The sequence below is a fragment of the Bufo gargarizans genome, chromosome 1 (genome assembly GCF_014858855.1).
Source record: "Bufo gargarizans isolate SCDJY-AF-19 chromosome 1, ASM1485885v1, whole genome shotgun sequence".
Taxonomy (NCBI): Eukaryota; Metazoa; Chordata; class Amphibia; order Anura; family Bufonidae; genus Bufo; species Bufo gargarizans.
This window is the reverse complement of record NC_058080.1, coordinates 441296192-441314700: the sequence shown is the minus strand read 5'-3', so window position 1 is coordinate 441314700 and position 18509 is coordinate 441296192. Positions and strand designations below refer to the sequence as shown.

At 41.9% G+C, this 18509-nt stretch overlaps 1 protein-coding gene across 1 annotated transcript in view; it reads right to left on the bottom strand.

The window, feature by feature from the left end:
* The window catches only part of FREM1 (FRAS1 related extracellular matrix 1), a 197898-nt gene extending 179681 nt beyond the window's left edge, over window positions 1–18217 (bottom strand). Inside the window, exon 1 of the mRNA XM_044272263.1 lies at window positions 17942–18217. The gene's annotated coding sequence lies outside the window, so the exon portion shown is untranslated. The remainder of the gene's footprint in view (window positions 1–17941) is intronic.
* Between the last annotated feature and the right edge of the window lie 292 nt (window positions 18218–18509).

The window sequence follows — 18509 nt, the reverse complement described above, 5'->3', positions numbered from 1 at the left end:
GGGAAACAGTCGGCCGGAGCTCTCTGGATCCGGCATTGCCGGACGCTACCTGAATTGAGATCTCTGCCGATCCCCATTATAGTTAGTGGGCCCAATGGGCCTTCAGGTAGCTGGTGAAACAGCCTGCCGAATCTCTTTACCGCTAGTGTGAAAGTAACCTTAGATATAAATTGGTTGATGACTGAACAGCAGTTGAACAAAAAAACATATGATGAATGCTCGTAGACACAGCCATACACATTTTAGTCAATATATTGATCGTTAAAGTTGTTCAAACTACCCATACATATTCAACGATGGACAAAAGATCTTTCTGGGAATGTTCTTTCATTATACTATCTTTTGTCCACTTTTTTATTATTAATGATCTATCCTCAGGATAGGTCATCAATATCAGATCGGGAACAGACTCTTGCCACCACCGCCGATCAACTGTTTGAAGAGAAAACAGCACTCGTACATGCGTTGCCTTCTCTTCACTGTTTACCTGCTCACCGTTGCAACTGAGGAAGTGAGCAGGTGTAATAACAACTCCATCGTCCCACTCACTTCAGTAGGATGGCTTATTTGTAATGACACTTGCTCACCACTGCGATGTCGATGGCGAGCAGGTAAACAGTGAAGAGAAGGCAGGCTGCTGTCTCTTCAAACAGCTGATCGGCAGGGGTGCCAGGAGTTGACCCCCCACCGATGTGATATAGATGACCTATTCGGAGGATAGGTCAATATAAAAAAGGCATTTAACCCCTTTAACAATTTGGCACCTATTAAATCCAATTATTGCTCAATTAAAGCAGTTTTAATGCTTTGTTGTCTCTATTGATAAAGCACTTTGTCAAATCATGCCCTGTATAGTTTACATAACCCTATGGTGCAAGGGTCGGAACTAACGCCACAGGCCCGCCGTGGCTGGGGTGTTTGGGCCAATAGGTCTGGTTCTCACTTACAAGTACACACACAGTAGTCCATAATTTACGGCTGTCATCTATTATGGCCAGGGCCACATTCCCCAGCTGTGCTCTCCCCAGCAGGTGTGATGCACCAGCTGAGTAGAAGAGTGCAGGGGCCAATGATCATTCCCAAGCCTGTGCACTTTCCTACTGAGCAGGTGTGATGACATCACTGCACCGTGCCTGCTGAGGAGAGCGGGATTTACTCTGTTCATCAAGGAAATGGGGCTAGATGAGTATTGTATTTACACCACAGGGACAGCACTACTATAAGGAAGGCATTAAGGGGCCATAATTACTTTGGGGAAAATAACTACTTTGTGTGGGCACTAAGGGAGGAGCACTACTGTAAGGGGGGACTAAGGGGCCATAATGGCTGTGTAGGGGCACTAAGGAGCCATATTGCTGTGTAGGGGCACAAAGGGGGCATAGCTACTAAGTGGGACACTAAAAGGGCATGCTACAGTGTATGAGCACTACAAGGGCAAAACTACTGTGTTGGGACACTAAAGGGGCCTTCTACTGTGTAGAGGCACTAAGGAGGCATAACTACTGTGTGGGGGCAATAAGGGGGCATTCTACAGTGTGACGGCACTAAGAGGGAAATCTACTGTGAAGGGGATATAACTACTTTGTGGGGGCTCCAAGGGGGCATTCTACTGTGCAGGGGCACAAAGGGTGCATGTCTACTGAGTGGGTGGGGGGTTCTATGGCAGGCGTGGACGGTCTTGATTAGTCGCCAGAAGGACGTTGCAGGGAAATTGCATAGGGGGCTCTATTCAAAATTCGGGCCCAGCCTTTTCTAGTTACAACCCTGCCCGAGTGGTTATCATCCTGCATTATACACTTTCACACCAATATCAAAAACTATACTGGAAATATAATATTTTAAAAGCACACATTAAAATGAAATATAAAATGCATTTATATCTTGTTTCGAGAAATCATATTTCTCCATGCAGTGACACACTTTTTCTATAGCAATACAGAAAGAAAATGTTCTTTCCCATGACTGAGTAGCTTAACATGGGATAACATGATCCAAAACAATCAGGAATTTGAGACAAGATTAAAATCTTAATTCTAACAATACATTTGCCTTGATAACCTTAGCACAGCAGTTAATGTCTTCCAGATGTTACAAGCTGGGTGGCACTAAGCAGAAAATGGAAATAAACAGGATCTCCTTAATTATATCAGTCAAATATAGTTTCACGTATTTCTTGGAAATGGCATTATATTGCAACGTTTTCGCATAGTTTACATTACTGAGAAGAGATGTCTGTCACCTTCCAGATGTCTACTTCTAATTTGTATTTGTCACAGTTAAAATAGTCCTCCAGGCCCCCATGCCCAAAGAGCCCACCTGCTTTAGTACTACTGTTCAGCTGCTCGCCCTACCTTAAGATTTCTAGTAGGAAGGATATGGCTCTTCTTCTGCTTCAGCCAGGGGCACTGTTGTACTACATGTTCTGACGCTGTCCAGAATAATAAACGTAGTGATCTGGGCATCATCAGGACACAATACAGCAGAGGCAGATGTCCAGAGCTGAAGAAGAGCAATCGGAGAGTAAGCATATACAAATGATTTTCAGTATTTTCTGGTCTTGGTCTGTTTTCTACTTTTTCTGGATTATGGGTCTGTTTTTTTAATATTTTCAAGTTTATTTTATTTTATTCTTGTCTCTTTTGTTAGTTTTTATGGTATGATGTCTGATTATGTGTTTTAAGTTTGCTCTTTGGGATCTGACTGATGACAATAATATCATGCAGTCATATGCAACGGAGGTGCCTGGAAATCCACTTCAAAGGGGTTCTCTTGAAAAAGAGAACAGAGCTTGGTGCTGGACTTTAATAGTGCATTACATGTACAGAATTAAAGCTCCTGCAATCTAGTAGGAGCAGCTGAGAACAACTCTCCTTGATGCATAGCGCTCAATGAGTGCTATGCAGTGAATAGAGGAGGCAGCTATGCCTCGGACAGACTAGAGCTGCAGGGTCTTAACAGACCCTGATCAGCTCTACCTGTGTACAATGCCTGTAGGCACTGTAGAGGAGGCTATGATAACTACTGGGGACACTATAGAGGGGCCTTATTTCTACTGGGGTAGTATAGAGGGGCCTTATTACTACTGGGAGCACTTTAGGCGGCATTATTACTACTGGTGGTACTATAGTGAGGCATTATTATTGGGCACAATATGGAGGGCACTACTCCTAACAGGCACCCTCTGGGAGCAGTAAAACTCTAGGAGGCACTATTAGTAATTAAGGCACTCTGGGAGAGATTTTTGTGCCAATTGTTATTATAACAGGCGTTCATAGGAACCCACATTTCGGATAAGTGGCCCGTATAATAGCAGCTGATAAGCAAATGAAAAATCTTGCTTGTCGGCTGATGGGCATCTTTTATGATGGTGAAAGATGCCTGATTATCCTGTGTAATCCTATGTAATCAGGATGTGCTACTGATAATGAATTGAACAGAATGAAGGAGGAAAGACTGCAGCATCAATTGTTTCTCCCACATGTACGGTAGTTTGCCTCGGTCTGTGTAATCAGGCCGGTACAAACGAGCGCCGGTGGTGTTATCATCTATCAGCACTTGCAGTGTGGCAGTGTAATAGGGCCTACTCAGGGATTCATCTGCATTACATCGACATGGCTTTATTTTAATGAATTATTCTTGAAGACAGAGGTTAGCTGGGAAATACTCGACAAACATCAGGCCACGCTCAAATCTAAAAATAAATCCATTTGTCTGTGTTTAGTGACAAAGACAGTAAGATGCAAGGTTGTCGGAGCAGATGTCAAATATCAATCCCAAATGTTTGCTGACAACTTTTATATTCTTGCTTAAAGTTATTTCAGGACTCTCCAGTAAGACAGTGCGAAGACCACAGATGTATTTAATATTATGTTCATCCCAATAATTTACACGCAAGTGTGATAGGGATGTGGTATTTATTATGCATGGTAAAAAGCTATTGTAATGTGTGTCCGTCTTATAGAAACAAATGCGGTAATAGTAATGTGAATAAAGAACCACGTTTGCTTACCCTAAACTCAAAAATATTTAAAAAACTGCATCATATCTGGACCTCAAACAAGCAAAGCGATTGGCGAACAAGAGAGGTCATAGAGGAAAAAGGAAAAACTGTCAACCTGACAGTAGAATTCAGGATAAATTGGAGGGATGCAAGAATGTTATCAGTGGTTCCATAAATGAAGGGTTTTTGCAATATGATCAGGGAATGTTGAAGCATTTTTCTTGACTTAAAGGCATTGTCCAGGTGTTTAATACTGATGACCTATCCTCAGGGAAGGTTATCAGCATGTGAACAGTGGGGGTTCTGACTCCCGACACTGGTGCCGATCAGCCATTTAGCGAGACTGCGGATCTCAATGAGAGCTTATGTCTCTTTCTAGGCCAGTGATGTTGCATTCAAGTGAAATTGACTGAGCCAGAATACCCAGCACCAATGGATGGAACTGTGCATGGTAAACTGCGATCAGGCTGCGTCTCTCATGGGAGCACAGCAGGCTCTTCAAACAGCTGTTCGGCAGTGGTGCCAGGAGTCAATCCCCCACTGATCACATACTGATGACCTATCCTTTAAGGAAAGAGTCGATTTAAAATATTTTTGAGGTGGAGGTGTGGTCTGATGGGCAGGGAATATATTAGTGTTCAGCTCTGGGGGGTTTGGTGGCAATAGGTCATAAAGTAAAGTCAAATATAAGTCTGCTGTGGTGCATACATTGATTTGTAGATCAGCTTCCCAATCATTGTATCTTCCTCAGATCCTGAGGAAGAGAACTATTTGTTCTTGAAACATCGTGTCCACAATTGCTATTCACTCCACCTGTGGACTCCTTGTTCTGGTAACACAACATCTACCCACCATCATTCACTACATTTATATTGGATTCCATTTAGCAAGGTTATACAACTTGAGGAAATCCAGAAGCCAAAGGACTATTTGCCATACCACACCTACACCATTGTTAGGTTGTCCTGTTTGGACAACAGGACCAGGTGAGCACTAAACTGGCTAGCTCTGATACATACTTTTGTCTTAAACATTACATACAACCCATGGTGTTCGTTGTGCATGTTACACTGTCAAATAACAAATACAAACCGGATTCCAAAAAAGTTGGGACACTATACAAATCGTGAATAAAAACTGAATGCAATGATGTGGAGGTGCCAACTTCTAATATTTTATTCAGAATAGAACATAAATCACGGAACAAAAGTTTAAACTGAGAAAATGTACCATTTTAAGGGAAAAATATGTTATATCAGAATTTCATGGTGTTAACAAATCCCCAAAAAGTTGGGAAAAGGCCATTTTCCCCACTGTGTGGCATCTCCCCTTCTTCTTACAACACTCAACAGACATCTGGGGACCGAGGAGACCAGTTTCTCAAGTTTAGAAATAGGAATGCTCTCCCATTCTTGTCTAATACAGGCCTCTAACTGTTCAATCGTCTTGGGCCTTCTTTGTTGCACCTTCCTCTTTATGATGCGCCAAATGTTCTCTATAGGTGAAAGATTTGGACTGCAGACTGGCCATTTCAGTACCCGGATCCTTCTCCTACGCAGCCATGATGTTGTGATTGATGCAGAATGTGGTCTGGCATTATCTTGTTGAAAAATGCAGGGTCTTCCCTGAAAGAGATGACGTCTGAATGGGAGCATATGTTGTTCTAGAACCTGAATATATTTTTCTGCATTTATGGTGCCTTTCCAGACATGTAAGCTGCCCATGCCACACGCACTCATGCAACCCCATACCATCAGAGATGCAGGCTTCTGAACTGAGCGTTGATGACAACTTGGGTTGTCCTTGTCCTTTTTGGTCCGGATGACATGGCGTCCCAGATTTCCAAAAAGAACTTCGAATAGTGACTCGTCTGACCACAGAACAGTCTTCCATTTTGCCACACCCCATTTTAAATGATCCCTGGCCCAGTGAAAACGCCTGAGCTTGTGGATCTTGCTTAGAAATGGCTTCTTCTTTGCACTGTAGAGTTTCAGCTGGCAACGGCAGATGGCACGATGGATTGTGTTTACTGACAATGGTTTCTGGAAGTATTCCTGAGCCCATTCTGTGATTTCCTTTACAGTAGCATTCCTGTTTGTGGTGCAGTGTAGTTTAAGGGCCCGGAGATCACGGGCATCCAGTATGGTTTTACGGCCTTGACCCTTACGCACAGAGATTGTTCCAGATTCTCTGAATCTTCAGATGATGTTATGCACAGTTGATGATGATAGATGCAAAGTCTTTGCAATTTTTCGCTGGGTAACACCTTTCTGATATTGCTCCACTATCTTTCTGCGCAACATTGTGGGAATTGGTGATCCTCTACCCATCTTGGCTTCTGAGAGACACTGCCACTCTGAGAAGCTCTTTTTATACCCAATCATGTTGCCAATTGACCTAATTAGTGCTAATTGGTCTTCCAGCTCTTCGTTATGCTCAAATTTACTTTTTCCAGCCTCTTATTGCTACTTGTCCCAACTTTTTGGGGATTTGTTGACACCGTGAAAATTTGAATCAACGTATTTTTCCTTTAAAATTATACAATTACTCGGATTAAACGTTTGATCTGTCATCTACGTTCTATTACAAATAAAATATTGACATTTGCCATCTCCACATCATTGCATTCAGTTTTTATTCACAATTTGTTTAGTGTCCCAACGTTTTTGGAATCCGGTTTGTATGTAGCAGCTATATAGATAATGGAGGATTTTATTTTTAAAAAAAATCTATTTAAATAATTTTACAAAGTCTAAGGCCTAAATCACACAGTCAGTGTTCGGTCAGAGATTTCCAAAAGTAATTGTGAGCCAAAACCAGGTCCAGGTCAAAAACAGAACGAGTGCAAATCTTTCCATTATACCTTATCTCTGTGTAGATTGTAGACTCCACTTTTTGTCTTGGCTCACAGTCTCTGAAGGAAATCACTATTATCAAGTGTGAACTAGGCCTAACAGAGCAATAAGCAATATATTATTATTCAGGCCATGTTTTCCAAACTTGATTTTTACTCTGTTGTTCCTCTGTATGAACTGGATGATGGGGCATGCTATATAAACAGCCACCTTCTTCTAATGCTTATAGGACTTTATGAATTGTGGAACCATGAGCTGTAGAACTCCCACCATCCTGTGAGAGATAAATGCATTCTTTAGCATTAGAATCTACACTACGTGCAGAATTATTAGGCAAATTAGTATTTTGACCACATCATCCTCTTTATGCATGTTGTCTTACTCCAAGCTGTATAGGCTCGAACGCCTACTACCAATTAAGCATATTAGGTGATGGGCATCTCTGTAATGAGAAGGGGTGTGGTCTAATGACATCAACACCCTATATCAGGTGTGCATAATTATTAGGCAACTTCCTTTCCTTTGGCAAAATGGGTCAAAAGAAGGACTTGACAGGCTCAGAAAAGTCAAAAATAGTGAGATATCTTGCAGAGGGATGCAGCACTCTTAAAATTGCAAAGCTTCTGAAGCGTGATCATCGAACAATCAAGCGTTTCATTCAAAATAGTCAACAGGGTCGCAAGAAGCGTGTGGAAAAACCAAGGCGCAAAATAACTGCCCATGAACTGAGAAAAGTCAAGCGTGCAGCTGCCAAGATGCCACTTGCCACCAGTTTGGCCATATTTCAGAGCTGCAACATCACTGGAGTGCCCAAAAGCACAAGGTGTGCAATACTCAGAGACATGGCCAAGGTAAGAAAGGCTGAAAGACGACCACCACTGAACAAGACACACAAGCTGAAACGTCAAGACTGGGCCAAGAAATATCTCAAGACTGATTTTTCTAAGGTTTTATGGACTGATGAAATGAGAGTGAGTCTTGATGGGCCAGATGGCTGGATTGGTAAAGGGCAGAGAGCTCCAGTCCGACTCAGACGCCAGCAAGGTGGAGGTGGAGTACTGGTTTGGGCTGGTATCATCAAAGATGAGCTTGTGGGGCCTTTTTGGGTTGAGGATGGAGTCAAGCTCAACTCCCAGTCCTACTGCCAGTTTCTGGAAGACACCTTCTTCAAGCAGTGGTACAGGAAGAAGTCTGCAAGGTAAGAAAAACATGATTTTCATGCAGGACAATGCTCCATCACACGCGTCCAAGTACTCCACAACGTGGCTGGCAAGAAAGGGTATAAAAGAAGAAAATCTAATGACATGGCCTCCTTGTTCACCTGATCTGAACCCCATTGAGAACCTGTGGTCCATCATCAAATGTGAGATTTACAAGGAGGGAAAACAGTACACCTCTCTGAACAGTGTCTGGGAGGCTGTGGTTGCTGCTGCACGCAATGTTGATGGTGAACAGATCAAAACACTGACAGAATCCATGGATGGCAGGCTTTTGAGTGTCCTTGCAAAGAAAGGTGGCTATATTGGTCACTGATTTGTTTTTGTTTTGTTTTTGAATGTCAGAAATGTATATTTGTGAATGTTGAGATGTTATATTGGTTTCACTGGTAAAAATAAATAATTGAAATGGGTATATATTTGTTTTTTGTTAAGTTGCCTAATAATTATGTACAGTAATAGTCACCTGCACACACAGATATCCCCCTAAAATAGCTAAAACTAAAAACAAACTAAAAACTACTTCCAAAAATATTCAGCTTTGATATTAATGAGTTTTTTGGGTTCATTGAGAACATGGTTGTTGTTCAATAATAAAATTAATCCTCAAAAATACAACTTGCCTAATAATTCTGCACTCCCTGTATACTCTTCCTTTGGGACTCCCACTATTTATTCTTGAACATCTCACTTCTTTCCACCATCGTAAAAACCTTCTAAATGAACTATCTAATGTTTCAGTGGCAGCAGAAAATTACACACCGCATTAACCTACTACAAGCAGATGCTGGTAGGTACTTCCAACTATCTAGAGGATACACAGCTACATATGTATATAATGTAGAATATGCTTAATGGAGTTTATCTCCCAATAGGAGACTAAAATGTTTAAACTGAAAATCTCCAAAACCCTGCACTCACAATAAAAAGGCAAGCCCTCAACCTTGAAAAACTACTAGATCATTTGAACAGCTGTAGTAAAAAAGGGAATAAAGAGAGTGGCTTTTACCAGTGTGCTCTGCATATGGACATGCATAGTAGCAATGTCATTCATTTGGTCCATGGGAAAATGATGGTGCTGGATTAAAGGAGGTAACATTCTTGGGAAGTCAATGGCCCTAACAAAAGCTATGTAAACAGATTGCGTTTTACAGGAAGTATCACACAATGTATGCGATAACGGGTAGATTTCTAGGATAACCAGATAGAACCCATCAGCCTAGTTCCCAAAGTAAAACCGTCAATTTCTTGGAAGTCACAAATAACCATAAAATGTTGAAAATCATACATCTGCCATGGTAAATGAAGCATGAATATCCCCATTGTGCTGGGTACACAGCCATAATTGCTTTAGTCAGCTGGCTGCTGCATTTATCTACAAATCAAACAGATCACACAGCTATAATTTCCGATCTTCCAAGCCAGCATTCATAGCACTTTGAGCCAATGCTCCAGGCTTCACAATAATAGCTAAGGCAGACAAAACAAATGATTTCGTGTTTTACAACCTTCCACTGTCTGCTCTTAAGTGACTATTTTGTTTGCCCATCCTAAAAACATCATAATTAGAGACACACAGTGGTGGATATGTTCTAACCTGCAAGTCTGACGACGTCAGGTCTCAAAATCTGATTATAAAAAAAATACGACAGTGGAAATCTAATTAGAAATAGCAAGCAGCATCACAAATAGATCAAAATGATGTGTTTTCAAATTAAGGTGCCATGTGGCACCCTATGAAACTCCCAGCAGCCAATCAAGCTAAAGGAATAGGCACTCAAGACACAACAAATGGCAGATCGGGTTGTATATTACTCCTTAGCGGGTTGTGGAAATGTATTTATTACTCTTTTTTTATTCAATTTGAAATCTATTACACTTATCACCATAAAGATAACTAGCTAGGGTGACATCTATCTGAAGTGCATGGCTAGCCTTAGGAGCGCTCTGCTGCATTCTTCCTTATAGTCAATAGGACATACAGAAACAGCTGAGCATCATGGATGTCTTAAGGTGGATTTACACAAGTCAATTATCAGGCAGATTATCGGGAACGACTGTTCCTGAGAACACTCGTTCCCGGCGATCTGCCAGTGTAAATGTACCACGATCACCCGATGAACGAGTGAAACGCTCATTCATTGGGTGATCCTGTCGTTTGTGTAGGCACACCAATTATCGTTTCTGGGCGGCAGATTGTGCCGTCTAAACAGCGATTTGCCACCCAGAAACAATGATTTTGTATGGGGATGAGGGACTGCTATAGTGATCCCTCTTCCTCATACTGTGAAGGAGATTGCTGTATGTAAATGCAGCGGCCTCCTTCACTTAACACTTCCTTCCCGACAATCGGCTGCTACATCATGCAGTCTAAACCCACCATTAATATTTTTCTATTGATAACATTTTCGAATGTACCCTGATAAGTTATTCTTGCTTCTCTGAGTTTGTTCCAATTTTACATAATATTGGTTCTTGTTCTTTCGGGGCATTTTCTGCAATTTGAGATTAAATTGCTTTACAAATATGTTTCCTACAATTCCCTCTAGTATCTAAGGGGCATCACTAGGCTAAAACATCCAGGGCTTGGGCCCCAGATGTTTTGTCCAGGGCTCTGGATGTAGAAGCTGCTGCCCAAAAGAACTGTCATCCTCACCATCATCCTCAGGTTGGTAATAAAGTAGAAAAGGCAGCTATGTACAAAAGCCAATGGCTCCATTGCCACTGTTTACACTAACAGGCATTTGAACCATATGAGGAAATAAAATGGAGGTATGACATCATGACCAACTATGCCATGTCTCAGGCGGCGCATTATGAGGGCATTATGAAAACCTTATTAGTACTTGGAGCTCTATAGGGAAGCTTTATAGAGGGGTCTTGTTACTACTGATGGCAGTATAGGCGGGCCTTATTACTTCTGGTGGCTCCATGGGGTCTTTATCACTACTAGGGGCACTACAAAGTGAGTGTCACCACCAGACAGCTGAGAAGCTCTGACAGAGGCCTTTCAGAACCTCCTCCTTGAGTTTTCTTTGTTGTGGTATTCAGTTCCTCATCTCGTTAGCCTCTCTCAGCTGTCATGTAGTTGGACTGATTGCTTCCCTTTAAATTCCTCCCCATAATGCTTTACTGGGCGGCTTATACTACTTCCTGGAGTGTGTGTGCATGCTGATCCTGTTTCCCAGTCTGCTACAAAGTTAAGTGCTGTACATTTATCTGTTATTTTCTGTTTGCTGGATCCCAGGTGACCCTCACTCCCTCCGTGTCTGGTGTAGGGAGCCGGTGGTCGTGTCCCCTCACTATTGTAGGGTGTTCAGGAGTTATATAGTCGAGGTACGTGGATATGCATCCATCCACCGTTGGGATCTTTGCATAGGCTGAGCAGCCAGGGAAAGTGCTAGGTCTTGTGCAGGGGTCTCCCTTTTGGTTCCTTAGCTTTGGATCCACTGAGTCATATATGCATGTTGCATTGTCTTGTTTCCTGTACACCGTCCGTGACAGTGAGTATTACTACTGGAGGTACTGTGGCTGGAGGCACTGTTAAAGAACAAAGTGGGGTAGGGTTATGGAAAACTGAGGAACCTAAGATCACTGCGTAGCAAACTGCAGAAATGAGACAATGCTGAAATAAGTCATCATGGCGAACTGGGCCAACTGGAAAAGAAGAGGAAAAAGAATGTGTAGAATCATATAGCACTGGATGTAATAGATCCATAATGATGTTTACTCCTGTATTTTTGGTAGCACTGAATATAATGTCCATTCAAAAATCTTTAGCACTAGGGCTGGGGAGGAGATAGATCGAGAATTCGGCACATATACATTGGGGCTTTGGCCCCAAATGATTTGAGATCCTAGCTGTACCCATATCTGAATGTCATTGGCTAAATATTTTTAGTTATTTTATTCATTAATATAGAACATACTTATTCCACAGTGCTGTCCAAAAATTGTCATCACTCCCTGTTTCCTAAACTGTGAACTAACCAGACTAAATGTTTCAGGTGTGTAGGAGGATACCAGAGCACCTAGAAAGAGCCCACATAAACAGGGCGAGAACTTCCAAACTCCATGCAGATATTGCCTTTAGTTGGGTTCAATTCAAGACACGACCAGTGCTACGAAGCAAATGTATTAACCACTAAGCCACTATGCATTTTTTGGGTTGTTTTAACTGAAGAAGGAAAATGAAAGAAGCAAAATATATTTTGGATGGCTTTTATTATTGAATGGAGCAACATTCTTCATGAACAGTGGTCCACTTGATGACAACTGAAATAAAAGTGTTACATTTCTGACCAAAGACTCCAACCTAGAGCCCCTAAATGAGGGTATGGTTTTTACTGGTCAGATGCCAGAGTAGTCACAAATTGTAGTAAGCCCAGAGCAGGTTTGCAACAGCCAGGAGCTGACAACAGGAGAGTTCTAAGATACCACAGGTCAAAACTAGGAGATTAAGATAAAAATTAGAAGGATCACCCTGTATTTATATGTACTCAAAGTACACTATAGCCTAAAATTATTAGTGGGAATAGGGAAAAAGCTATAAGCACAAGGCAAAAACCAGTAGGATCAAGTAGTAGGCAAAATCTATAGTTAGGGCAAAAATGTTTGTCAGGGTTAGCGTAGGCCTCATGCACTCGACCATAGTTATGGTCCGCATCTGAGACGCAGTTTTTGCGGCTTGGATGCGGACCCATTCACTTCAATGGGGCCGCAAAAGATGCGGACAGCACTCCGCGTGCTGTCCGCATCCGTTGCTCTGCTCCGAGGCCCCGTTTTGCAGACAAGAACAAGCATGTCTACAATGGGACACCCGTCCGTTCCGCAAATTGCGGAAGACACATGGACGTCTTCCATTTTTTGCAGATCCGCGGTTTGTGGACCGCAAAAAATGGTACGGTCGTGTGCATGAGGCCTTAGCGTCAAAACACAGGACTACAAGCCAGAAAGGAATCTATAGGCAAATAATACTTGTAGGATGTCTCTTTCAAGTCTTAGTGGCATAAAAAGTAGGCCACTCGTCAAGGAAATTTGTGGTTGGCAGCTGTGAGCAGCAAGCTTATGGCTGAGTGGGAAAACGGTTCTGGGTCTGGGAAGAAGTGAGTAACAAAAGTTTCACCTAGCCACCTTCTTTAGCTGCACTATGGAGCCTGCCAAAGCCATTGCTCCATACTTTATGGACCTTGAGTCTATACTGTAGTTTGTATCCCATTTTCATCCATTATAGTCTGATGTAAAATATAAAATGTTGAGAATTAAAAAGTAACTGGCACTTGGTGTTGTAGTTTACACTTGGTACTTGCTACTTTACTACCACTATATAATGCTGGCAGTTCTTGCCCACAGGCATGGCCGCCGAAATACTCACCCTGTGTTGCTGGTGGTTTATGCCTGCCTGCATCTTTTTGCTCCCTCCTGGTGGCCATAGCTGCCAGTGTCTGGTAACATGCTGTAGGCCTCACCTGACCATGACCATCTCTGTTCCCATCTCTGCCATCTCTGACAGCATGAGATCAAGCAAACACCATTGTCTGGCGTACATCTTTGCTTGAGATATCAAGTATACAATGTCACCTATACATTGGGCGATTATCTTTTCACTTTAATCTCATAGACATGTGCTATCAGATTGTTTTATTATATATCTTAATCAAGTCAGGTGGTTATATATGTGCCTATTCCTTTACCAATATATATAGGTTGTGATGGCCCTATAATGTGGTGGCTGACATACATATTTGGTGGGTATTATTTTAGTAAGCTATTTATTACATCCTCTTTATCAGTATCTAATTACTAATCATATTGGAGACATAAAATTTTGTCCCCTGAGGAACTGGCACCTTTGAAAGGTGCAGTGAAACGCGTCAGGACATATGCCAGTGTCTGGGACATATGATTATGTTTGGGACATATGGCAATATTTGATCATGTCTATTTTTTCTCTTAGATATATTAATTATTATTTTTGAGCATGCGTTTTGTATATTTGGTTACATTTATTATTGAAGGACCACAGACTATTGACTTATCTCTGTGATAGATTTCTTTAGGTGGTGGTATTTATCCCTTGTCAGGGCTATATAGGGCTTTTAGGAAGTTCCGGACACTGGATCGCCCCTATCAGGATGGCTATTTCTTTTTGTAGGCAGGGCTCATTAGTCTATAGGGGCAGCACTGAGGGTGAGTTATCTTTCCCTTTTGTAGCATCAGCCCCTCTTCTCCCAGCTGAAAAAATCTTTAAATTGCACTTATTGGGGTATTTTAATAAATATTATTAAAGGTTACATTTCACACTGTTAAAGGTGCTCTGTGATACATCTCTGTTCCCTGCCTGTTAGTTCCTGCCGTGCTCCCATGTGCATCCATATGGCAATGTCTGAGAATGCAGTGAGTAATCATCCAATAACCATCATGCAAGACAACAGGATACCTTAAAGGGAACCTGTCATGTGGATATTTGATTATAATCTAACTAATTATATACAATCATTAACTACTAAAAAGTGCCTTAGATGTATTCACTTACTGGTGTGACAGATGGTTACCTCATAATATACACACAAAGATGCCACATGCCACAAGCGAATGAGCTGATTGGAGTCCGGCGTGATGTCAGTGAGTCCAGGGTTTATTTAATTCAGAGCTATAGCCACTCCCCTGCCCACCTGCTGCTGATTCATATGGAAAATAACTGTCATTCAGCAGCAGGTGGGTGGGGAGAGTCGGGAGCTCATGAATATTCATGACTCATCATTATCAGCTGGAGATTTTCAATACAAGATGTTGGCAGATTGACTAGGTCAATTAAAGAAAGTGACCCAGCATTTTGCTAAGAGAATCAGTCACTTATTTATGTTGCCCTTAGTTAGGACACCATAAAACTGTTGACAGGTTCCCTTTAAAAAGGCATCCATTTGTCACTAAAGAAATTAAAGGGAACAGGTCTGTTTGAAAATGCAAAATAATCAGCAGGCAGCATGTTATAGAGCAGGAGGAGCTGAATAAATTGATATATGGTTTTGTGGGAAAAGATTTAGTAAAACTTGTATTTCATATATTTAAATTCCTGCTCATTTGGGGCTTTAAATTCCAGGAGGCGGTCCTATTAGTGATTGACAGCTATCTCTGTATACACAGTCATAGATGAAAGGCTGTCAATCACTGATAGGACCACCTTTTTGACTTCAAAGCCCAGAATGAGCAGGGATATAAATGAATAAAATACAAGTTCTACTGAATCCTTTCCCATAAAACTATTCATCAAGGTGCTCAGCTCTTCCTGTCCTATAACATACTACCTTCAGCTAAGGCACCACGTTCAACATGGCAGGTTCCCTTTAAGAAATGAAACAATTCTGTTTCCTTTAATGTTTTGCCTAATGCCCCTCACACTCATAAGCTTGCCATACACATTTGCCATTTCTTAGCAGATCCCTCCTATTTTAAGAGGACCTGCCAACAATCTAATTTATATGGAGGCATCTGGACTGTCCTTCAATGTCTATCACTGTAGAAAATAAAAGTCAGACAGGTCGAGTTTTAATCCCTATTCAAACAACATGTCTGATCAGTAGTGCTAATTGGGAATGTATGTATTGGAGCCAGGATAGGTTTCCCTGTCTTATTTATATTTATATGGCCAACGTCGGACTGGGGTGCCTTGGGCCCAGCAGTGAAATTCATTCTGGGGCCCACTGTAAAGCTATATACAAATGTGATCTGATCATACACTGGCAGGCAGCAGCAGGATGAAAGGTGATTGCCTATAGGAGCCCCTGAAGTGACTTTGAGATGGCAGGTCCCTGATGAAAGAGGATACTCTCTGGCCTGCCTCTGTACTTAGAAGTCATCTCAACTACCTGATGCATCTATAATAATCAACTGGGTACTTTGTTTTTGGTTGAGCTGCTGTATGCAGTTTTATTACATGTAATGCAGTCAATGTTCTGTACCATGTGCCACTTGTGCACTAGAGGTCTACCTTGCTCATCGGCCCACCGAGGAATTCACCTGTTCTGGCCTGATTTAATCTGGCCCTGGATCCACTTGTTGTAGCACCTTTATATAACACGAGCAAAAACAAATTTAAAGGAGTTGTCCAAGATAATTAAAAATCTAAGACATGCCCCCAAAATGCTGTTTCTCTGCTCCACCAGTCCAATTCTCCTGCCATTGCATGCTTATAGACTGTATCAGTGATGCGCAGACATCTGGCATGTCATATCTGCTGTCAAGAAAGTTTCATAGTTTTCTATGGGGACATACATAGGAATCCTGGAGGAGCATTTTAAAGACCGCATGTTGCCCCTTTTCAGGCGTATAAGATTTGTGGTCAAGCGATAATCAAGCAGATGCAGTACCAAAAAAGACAAAGACTAAAGGTGCATTTACACGGCCCAAGTATCGGGCAGATTATTGGGAACGACCGTTTATGTGAACAGTCGCTCCTGTCAAGTAAATGTGCCGCTGATCGCCCGAGTGATCCTGTCTTTCATGCAGGCACCACTTATCACGGCTTCTGGGCAGCAGATTGTGCTGTCTAAATAGTGATCTGCTGCTCAGAAACCATGATTCTGTATGAGGACGAGGGCTCGCAATGTAAATGCAGCAGTTTCCTACACTGAACAAGCAGCCAACTGTCGTAAAGGAGCGCTTCCTTCCCGACAATCGTCCGCTCAGCCGGCCAGTGTAAATCCAGTTTAAGGCACAGATTTACTAATCCTATAGATGACGTCAATTTAGACTGTCTAGACATGCAGATTTGTCACAGTGGTTCAGGCTGGAAAATAAATGTGGAGCGGGGACACTTGACTCTATACTATTGGTTGGCTTACTTTGACACAGAGTTGTGCTGAAATGTAGGTGCAAAATGGCGCATCTTAGGTCCTGCCCTCCTTCCCATGAAGCTCCTTTCACTTTCACCTCTTTTTTCAAGCACTTCAGAAAAAACCCTACATGTGCCAATTTGCGCCACATTAGTAAATATGGGCTTGTTATATATGTATATATAAATATATATATATACCATCATATGATCCCATTTTGATGTGTTTCTCTTCCAAGTGTCACAATACTAGTGCAGATTTGCCTTACAACTGTTGCAGTAATGAGAAGTCTCTGAAAGCACAATATTACCCTCAGATACTAAATGACTTTACTAGAAGAAAGCCAAGAGACTGGGGAATAAATGATTGTGCCCTTATAAGACCATGTGTATTCTCTAAGAAAGTTGCACAGTTAAATAAAATATTAGTTTTCATCTTAGTTTCTCTTCTACAATGAATCTGCTGAGTAAAGGCGTCCGCATTTTGGGCAAAGGAACGCCCGGACCATAATAGAACAGTCCTATCCTTGTCCGTAATGCATACAGGAAGAAGACATGTTCTATATTTTTGCGGATGCCACTGAAAAGACATACGGATGCAGACAGCATCATCCCCATTGAAGTGAAGGTGTCCGCAAACAATGCAGATCGGATGCGGGCAAAAAATCTATTTATGTGCATAAGCCCTAACACTGATAACAGAATTTACACAATTTGGATAGTGTTACCTTTATCAGTACCAAGAACAAAGCCCGTGGAGATAACCACCTCCTACTACATTAATATGCAAGATGTTGGCTCTATAAAAGCAGTAAGGAGTAAATAACTACTACATATATGATTCTAGAGATTATATAGTATGTATATTATATGTCGGAGTATGTTCTTTCCATGGAAACATTCAGAAAGCTAGGAGGCCATCACAAATTATAGGAACAAGTAAAGTCCCTTAAAGCAGAGAACCCATGAAGTATACAAAATAACATAATAGTACTAGTAGGCAGAAGAGCACAATTCCCTAAGGTGTAATACTCACAGTTCTTAATAAATTGCCTCTAAAACTCCAAAGTTAGACCGAGAGTCCCTGTAGTTTCACTGTGTGCAGGCTTGTTCAGTGCTTGCACTCCAGGTTAAAGCGTGGTGACTTTAGCTGAGACTGTCCAGGGAAGAGAAATCTTGGGAGTATGTGATAAGAGCACTTATAGGAATGTTATAAGATGTTTACTCTAAGAGAAGTCATTGGCAGCCTGCCCTGGTGCTTACTCCTTGCTGCATGAGTCTGCTGAGACCCCACAGAGCACTTGTTAATGAGATCTGGGCTTCATCAGGGCTTGCTGCTGCAGGCTGCCAGCTGTAAAGTTTACTTCCCTCCTCAAATGACACAGCTGGAAACCCCACTCCCACATTTATGTGCTCAGATTTTCGCAGATTCCCATGCTACAGGGGTCCATCATCGCATGTCTCCTGTACACTAAGGTTATCACAACCTCAGCTCTGAGGAATCCAAGCAGAAGAGGCTGAGATGAAAGATTAACTCTGCACAGGGCAAGATGCAATGGGCTGGAGCACAGAAGATGGATGGCTCTGTCCCTTGCTAAAAGTTC